The sequence below is a fragment of the Mustela nivalis genome (genome assembly GCF_964662115.1).
Source record: "Mustela nivalis genome assembly, chromosome: 7".
In the NCBI taxonomy this organism is placed as follows: Eukaryota; Metazoa; Chordata; class Mammalia; order Carnivora; family Mustelidae; genus Mustela; species Mustela nivalis.
Window position 1 is genome coordinate 76,399,975 of NC_139026.1, and position 8,236 is coordinate 76,408,210.

The 8,236-nt window shown below is 35.9% G+C and overlaps 1 pseudogene across 1 annotated transcript; it reads left to right on the top strand.

Annotated features, from left to right (window-relative positions):
* Window positions 1-716: 716 nt before the first annotated feature.
* LOC309868759 (large ribosomal subunit protein uL23 pseudogene) lies at window positions 717-1,239 on the top strand (annotated as a pseudogene). The gene has a single exon. The product of its transcript is annotated as a large ribosomal subunit protein uL23 pseudogene (transcript).
* Window positions 1,240-8,236: the final 6,997 nt, after the last annotated feature.

An 8,236-nucleotide genomic window follows, 5' to 3' on the forward strand; every position in this document is an offset into this window, starting at 1 on the left:
CTTTCCTCGGGCCACTGTAAACAGATTTTTGTAAAATACGTCATCAAAATTCTGTTAGTACCTTTCAATTCAGTTTGTGCAAGGAAGTATGGAGACAATATAAATAACTTTTAATTTTCCTTAAAGGCAAGAAAGAAGCAATTTTAGAACAAATAGAATAACATGTTTTACTTTACAAGTAAGTGATGAATCCATAGAATGTGCAGTTCAGAATGGTAATGCAGGCAGAGAAGTAGGGTGGATTCCACAGGGTGTGATGGATTGTTTAGAAGGAGATTGGGACTATTTAGAATGCCCATTTAGCCCCTGGGTTTGAAATCATGAAAATAATTACATTGCTTTTTTTCAAATATCTTTTTGACTCATAATTATATACAATACGAAGCTTCAGGAACCACTGAATTTTACTTCTGTGGAGCTCTCTAATACTGCTTATTTGTGGGATTTTATCATGGAGCTCTAGAGCTGGGAAGGACCTCCAGAGTAATTGAGTCCACGCTCCTTATCTTACACTTTTGATTCCTTGTTATGACATGCGCAGCAAGTGGTGTTCCTTTTATGCTTAAAGCCTGCTAGTGACAAGGGAATTACTAGCTCACATTTAAGTTTGAAAATTTCCAGGTGTTAGAAAATTCTTTCTTATACTTTATAAAAATGTGATGCTCCATAACTTCCACCTCTTTATTCCGCTATTTAAAGAAAAAAACAGCCCTTTTATGAAGATGGCGCCGAAAGCTAAGAAAGAAGCCCCTGCCCCTCCCAAAGCCGAAGCCAAAGCAAAGGCTTTGAAAGCCAAGAAAGCGGCGCTGAAGGGTGTCCACAGTCACACAAAAAAGAAGATCCGCAGGTCACCTACATTCCGATGGCCCAAGACTTTGCGTCTTGAAAGGCAACCCAAATACCCTCGAAAGAGCGCCCCCAGGAGAAACAAGCTTGACCACTATGCCATCATCAAGTTCCCCCTGACTACTTAATCAGCCATGAAGAAAATAGAAGACAACAACACACTTGTGTTCATTGTGGATGTCAAGGCCAACAAGCACAAGATCAAACAGACTGTGAAGAAGCTCTATGACATTGATGTAGCCAAGGTCAACACCTTAATCAGGCCTGATGGAGAGAAGAAGGCATACGTTCGGCTGGCCCCTGACTATGATGCTTTGAATGTTGCCAACAAAATTGGGATCATCTAAACTGAGTCCAGCTGGCTAAATCTAAATACAGTTTTTTCATGATAAAAAAAAAAAATAAAGAAAAAAACATTTATACAGGTAATTGTTCTAAGTAAATCAAATGAAACAATTAGTCATTCTTCTCTGTGCAGATGAAAAGTATGGACAATAAAAGTTACAATGCATTTTAAATAAAACACCTTAAGTTTTCTGAGAGTTTTGCCTATATGTAAAATGAGGTATTCTAATTTATCAAAAACTAAAAGTATAACTCAATTTAGTAAATAATGAGCATCTCTTAGGTACAGGAATATGAAGATGGAGAATTTTGGAACAAATGACTACAGGTAAACTAATTTTTAATTGTTTGAATAATTTTTAAATTGGAGCAAGCTTTCTCAACCAGAAAGCTAAGGTTCCTACTTGAATTTTTCCTGATTAATATATTTATCAATGTCTTAGATAAAAATACGAAAGTCATGTTTAATTTACACATTACATGTGTAATACATGTGTATTAAATTACACATGTAAGTCTGGGAGTGGAAGCAAATGGTTATTGCAATGCTGTGGAGCCTGGGATGAAAAGAAAAACGTGTGCCTTTATATATACTTGTCAAAATATCCTCCCATTCTATGAATCAAATGGTAATAAAAACTCTATAATCAAAAAAACACGAGTATATATACAAAGCTCTAATTTGTCCAGTCTGTTTGCATATCAGTGTCAGCCCCCATAAACCCACCAGAGTGAGGATGAGGTGGGCTGCACCTGGGGGTTTGATGGCCACTGTGGCCTGGGAACCACATGTTGCTTGGAAATGACTGCTCCCACTGGGTAATAATACAGAGTTATAAAACAAACAAATACAAAAGAATAGTGTATCTATTTAAAATTCTGATATTTCATTTATCATGGATATTTTTGCATGAATATTGTTTTTTTTAACGTGACATTAAAATATTATGTGTTATCTCAAAGAGATATCTGTATTCTCACATTAATTGTGACATTATTTACAGTAGCCCAGCCATGGAAACAATCTACGTGCTCATCAATGGATGAATGGATCAAGAAAATGTGTTGTATACATATAAACACACACACACACACACACACACACACACACACGGGAATATTATTCATCCAAGAGAAAGGAGAAAATCCTGCCATTTGTGGCAACATGAATCAGTCTGAAAGGCTTTATACTAACTGAAATAGACAGAAAAAGTAAAATATTGCATGATGTCACTTATATATGGAATCTTTTTTTTTTTTTTTTTTTTTAAAGATTTTATTTATTTATTTGACAGAGAGAGATCACAAGTAGGCAGAGAGGCAGGCAGAGAGAGAGGAGGAAGCAGGCTCCCTGCTGAGCAGAGAGCCCGATGCGGGACTCGATCCCAGGACCCTGAGATCATGACCTGAGCCGAAGGCAGCAGCTTAATCCACTGAGCCACCCAGGCGCCCTTATATATGGAATCTTAAAAAAAAAAAAATGAACTCAGAAACAGTAGAATGGTGGTTACCAGGGCTAGGAGGTGGGAAAAATGGGAGAAGGATGGTAAGAGGGTGCAAACGTTCAGTTAGAAGATGAGTAAGATCTGAGGATCTAATGTAGAACATGGTGACTATAGTCGATACTTCTGTATTGGATAATCGAAATTTACTGAGAGGAGAACTTAAGTGTTTTCACACACAAAAAAGCTAAATATGTGTTAATTAACTGTATTGTGGGAATCCTTTCATAGTATCCATATATGAAATCATCACATTATATACTTTAAATTCATTACAATTTTGTCAGTTATACTTCAATAAGGCTGAAAAAAATCTGTCTTGATTTCTGATAGTGATAGTGCCCCTTATATTTTGTCCTTGAGGTGAATGCCAAACTTGCCTTACCCTAATCTCTGCCCTGGGCTATTGAATAATGATTCATTAATTAACAAGGTAGGACAAATGAAAGTAAACTTATAAAATGATAAAAAATAAATTGAAAATTCAGAAAATCACCTTTGTACATTTGGGTTGGGGATTCATGGTTTAGTGTGATTTCACAAGAAAAAGAATTAAGAGCTTTAGTTGACTGTAGGCTCACTATGTGCTGCCAGTGCCAGATAGTTATTCAAACACTAAGGCAATTCATTCTGGATATAGTAAGAAATCACCATGGCAACTTTATTCTGCACTGGGCAGACCATTGGAGAACTGTTAGGTTTTGTCTGTGAGGATTGACTCCAATAAAGTAGAGCATATTTACTGAACTAAGATGATGAGGCAATCTGGGCATTAGGTCATGTGAAAAATAACTGAAGGAAAAGGGAAGAATTAGTTTTGGGAAGAGAAGACAAAGTGTTGGGAATGAGACAGCTCTTTGCAAATACAGTGGTTCTTAAACTTAACCTGTACATTAGAATCACATGGAGGAGCTTCTGAAACTTTAGATCCCCAAATCACACCCCAGCAAGATGAATCAGAATTTTGCTGATGGGATCTAGGCATTAGTAGTTAAGCTTTCCGGATAACTCAAATGTGAAAGCAAGTTTGAGAATCACTAATTTAAAGGACTGATCAGTGACAGAAAGATTAGGCTTATGGTTCTAAATGTGGAAACTTCAAAGAGAGTTACTTTGGCTCAACATTTGAACTCTGGATTTTCTAAAAATACTTTGAGATGAGAGACATTCAATACCGGCAGAAGTTCAAATAGAGCTTGGATATTGTGAGAGAAACTTTGGCTGTGGCTCGGGAGGGTGCTTAAATAATTTCTAATATTCTCTCCATTTTTATAATTCTATTATCATACAGCAGAAATTATTTAGCAATCTACTTTAGAATGAACCTTTCTTTGCTTTCTTTGATCTAAGAGTCAGAGGTTCATTTACTGTCTGACCTCCCATTTCTGCTCTCCTACCCAGTTAAAATAGATTACATCTGGAATAATTGCATTTGCAATGAGAGCTATTAGTCTGAACAGATTATTGCCATGATAATCTAATTGCATAGGTGCAAATGACTTTGCAGAAATGAGTATTCGACAGAAGATTTCTAATCATTTTTTTATGTGTGTGGTTCAGAGTATCAAATACAGCATCTTAGATGAAATTTAAACATTGGATTTTAACTTTGATTGTATTTATTAGTACAGTAGGAGTAAATTGCAATTTGTCTCCTGGAGAGTTGCATGTGGGAGAACAGGGTCAGTGGAGAGAATTCTCCCTTGTCGGTATAAAACATGCAAACTTCTTTTTTCATTCAGTTTAGTGACAAAATGATGATATAGATGTACCTCAGGTATTGAGATAATAAAAAGCTCCATGAACCAGAACCAGAAGTATTAAATTCTTAATTAATGTTGTTTAATGAAATTAAGCTCCTTCCAAAATTATTATCTTTATTCACTTACAGTTATTTCCAAATACTCTTTCCTGATGGCTTACTGTTTATTATACTTCAATATTTAAAATTATTTACTTTTTCTCATAATATATAATAATTAAAATATTTTATAAATCTTTGAAATTTCACTGAGGTAAAAGTCATTCATATTGAATAATGAAAAACTTAATTGCTAACACTATAACACTATAATTCACTGAAACAATATATCATGGAGATCTAATCCTGTGATTTTTTCATCCTTCAGGTTTCTGCTAGTATTTCTCTTTGTATAGTTACAAAATGGGGTAAAAGAGCATGAAGAGCAGAGTGTAAATGCATTACCACTGCTTCAAAAATCATTCATTCATTCAAAAAATATTTACTACGTGTTAGGCACTAGACTCCACAATCGGTCTGCATTAAGAACCAATTGTGCATTAAGAATAGACAAAGTTTCTCCTGTCAAAAATAGTATCTCAGAACAACATTTCTCTGACTTTTCTTGGGAAATAGATGATTAAAAAAATAAATACATAAGGAAATAAATAATATAATCTCAGGCATTGGTAAGGGTTATAAAAGTAATGGAGGATAATAGGATAGAAGGTAATAGGGCAAGGGGAATCTATTTTAGACAGGTAGAAAGATCTTTTCTTGGAGCTCACCTTTTGGCAGACACCTGAATCAGGTGAGCTAAGGAAAAAATTAAAAGACTGGAGAGGAGTGTGGTAGGCCAGTCCAAGATGGCCCGACCCCCAGTGATCCTTTCCTTCTGGTATTCTTGCTCATGTGTAGCCCCTCTCACATATATTGGGATTGGTCTGTATGATCAGATTCTACAGTGGAAGGGATGGTATGCACATTCTGAGGTCAGGATATAAAAGACATTTCCATCTCCAGCTTGATCTCCTGGAACATTCATGGGGAAAGCCAGCTGCTATACCCTAAGGACGCTCAAACAACTATATGGGGCAGGGCCACATGGTGATGCTAAGGTCTCCTGCCAACACCCACTCAGCTCCAATTTGTCAGTCAGGAGAAGGAACTGTAGTGCTAATAGACCCTCTAGTCCCCAGGTAAGCTTCGAATGACAGCTCCAGCTGACACCTTACAGAAATCTCGCAGGAGACCTTGAGCCAAAGTGTCCACCTAACCCCTTCCTGAAAGTCTGACCCACAGAAACTGTGGGGTAATAAATGCTTATTATTTTAAGTCATGAAGTTTTGAGGTCTTTTGTTGTGCAGAAATACAAAACCAATACAAAAGGAAATAACAAGTACAAAATCTTTTGAGCAGGAACAAGTTTGTCATGTTTAACGAATGGCAAAAAAGCCAGTGTGGTTGGACGTTAGTGGTGAGGGGGAGAGTGGTGGGTAATTTCTATTCATGACCTATTTTTGTTAGGTAATAGAAGATAACCAACATTTTATAAGTATTCAGTATATATTTTGGGTTCATAATTCTTTAATTATCATCTTAGGTTTTATAACTTATAGTAAGTAATGCATTTAATAAATCTTCATTTAAAAACTCCATATAGTAAAATACTATATTTCAGCTGTGGTCAGGTTACAGAACTTTTCAGTGTATATGTATCACATTTTTTGTAACGGGAATTCTTTGGGTAGGTTAACCATCCTAAAATATAATGAAACAACTTAAATTCTCCGAAGATTAGTATTGCATAGAGTGGAAAATAGATATTAAAAATGCCAGACTCTGTAGTGATTTTGTGGTTATCACTAATGATCAGACACAGATGGAGTCTTTGAGGATAAAATAAAACCATAGCAAATGACTTTTTTAAAAAAGGGAAACTTCTTCACTTTCTGATGTATAATTAAATCAACATTTCTTGGAGAAAACAGGTTTCTCTTAAAATAGAATTTTGGATCAAGCCAATACTGTGGAAGATAAGAATAACCAGAAAATTATTTCCATGTGTCAAGGTTTTGTTTATGCCCAATCATCAATCCTTTGTTAGGTTTTATCACTGAGGGAGGAAAAATAGTATCTCAGAACAATATTTCTCTGACACTTCTTACATTTCTGTGGGAACACATGTCCTGCTGTAAATTCTTCACAAAGAGCATTGGGAATTTTCTCCAGAGATAATTTCTCATGTTTTCCATGAACTAGCTCTTTGATTATCATGTACCTATACCCTACTCTTCCTACTCTGTCTCAGATGGAGATTCTCTTTTTTGCAAACCCCATATGTAGCTCTGCAGCTGATGGCCACCCAATGCTTTACTACCAAGGTTACTGATGATCCTTGAAGCTTATTCCAAAGAGTATGATGTCTGATGTTGAGACTGCTTATGTTTGCTCCAGGGACAATGAGTGACAGCACATATCCTTGTTAAGATGCCCCTTGTTCTGTTGAGAGTCACTAATGTCTTAGCCAAGTTTGCCATCTGTTGTCAAGGACACTATATTTATGCTAAAGGTGTCATCTTTTGTTGTTGTAGACCCAAATTCCAATGTGGCTAGAATCTTCTATTATTGATGCCTATGTGAGAATTCAGTGAAACACCTCTCTCAGTTATTTCTAGATTTATAATTATAATTCCTATAATTCTAGATTTATAATTATAATTCCTTCAATGAAGTCATCATAGTTCCACTGGTCGCTGGCTTAGATGATAACTTCAGCCATCAACTCATCTATACTTGGGATCATTGTCTCTAAACAAAATATTTTCCCTTTGTATTTCTTTGGTTACAGGGAAAATTAGTCTCAAAAACCTTATATAAATAGACCCATTGCGTGATCTTCCTGCCACCTTCTTTTGTTCCTTATGTTAATATCAGGTAGTCAGCCAATTTTCAGCAAGATTGACCCCTTCTTTTACAGTTCTCACATGTACTTTGTCACAAAATCTTGTGTGTTGTACTCAAAAATTTCTTCCTGCTTTTCCATTTCTACTGTACTTGCCCTAGTTTAGGAATTTACCATATTCACAGAGACCAGCAGTTTCAAAATGTGATCTGCAAATCCCTGGATCTCTAAAACACTTTAAAGGTTCCATGAGATCAACCTAGTTCTACAATAGTACTAGAAAGTTATTTGTTTTTTCCACTATGCTGACATTTGCACTAATGGTGCATAACAATGGTAGGTAAAAATGCTGGTCCTGAGCACAAATTAGGTCTATAGCACCAAACTGTACTAATAGCTATTTTGTTCTTCAGTGAGTAAGGGAGAAGAATTTCTTCATCCATCCATCTTAGGTTCTTTGACTGGAGCTTTATAAACTGGAATGGCAAAAGAAGTTAACAGGAGAAAAACCATACAAATTTATTAGTTTTGTGTGACTTTAGAATCTTTATAAAGAAATAAAGACCTAAAGAAGTAGCTAAGCTTGAGCATTTTTATAATAGGTTTGATGAGGAATGGAAAGTTGTAGAAAAACATGACAGAACAAAAGGGATATGATCTAAGGGTAGTAAACTGTAGAAAATTGAGCAAGGCCTATTTGTTTGGATTCCTTTGGATATTTCTTCATCTTTGGAGATAAGGATATTCCTTTCTTTCAGGTATTGGGAGGGCACTTCTCATCTGAGGGTCTTATGACCTACTTTAGGGGAGAAGGGACATGTGAGAGGGTCCTTCTTGCATGTGTTGTTTCTCAGATTCCTTCAGTTTAAAATATTCGGTATGCCAAATTGCCACATG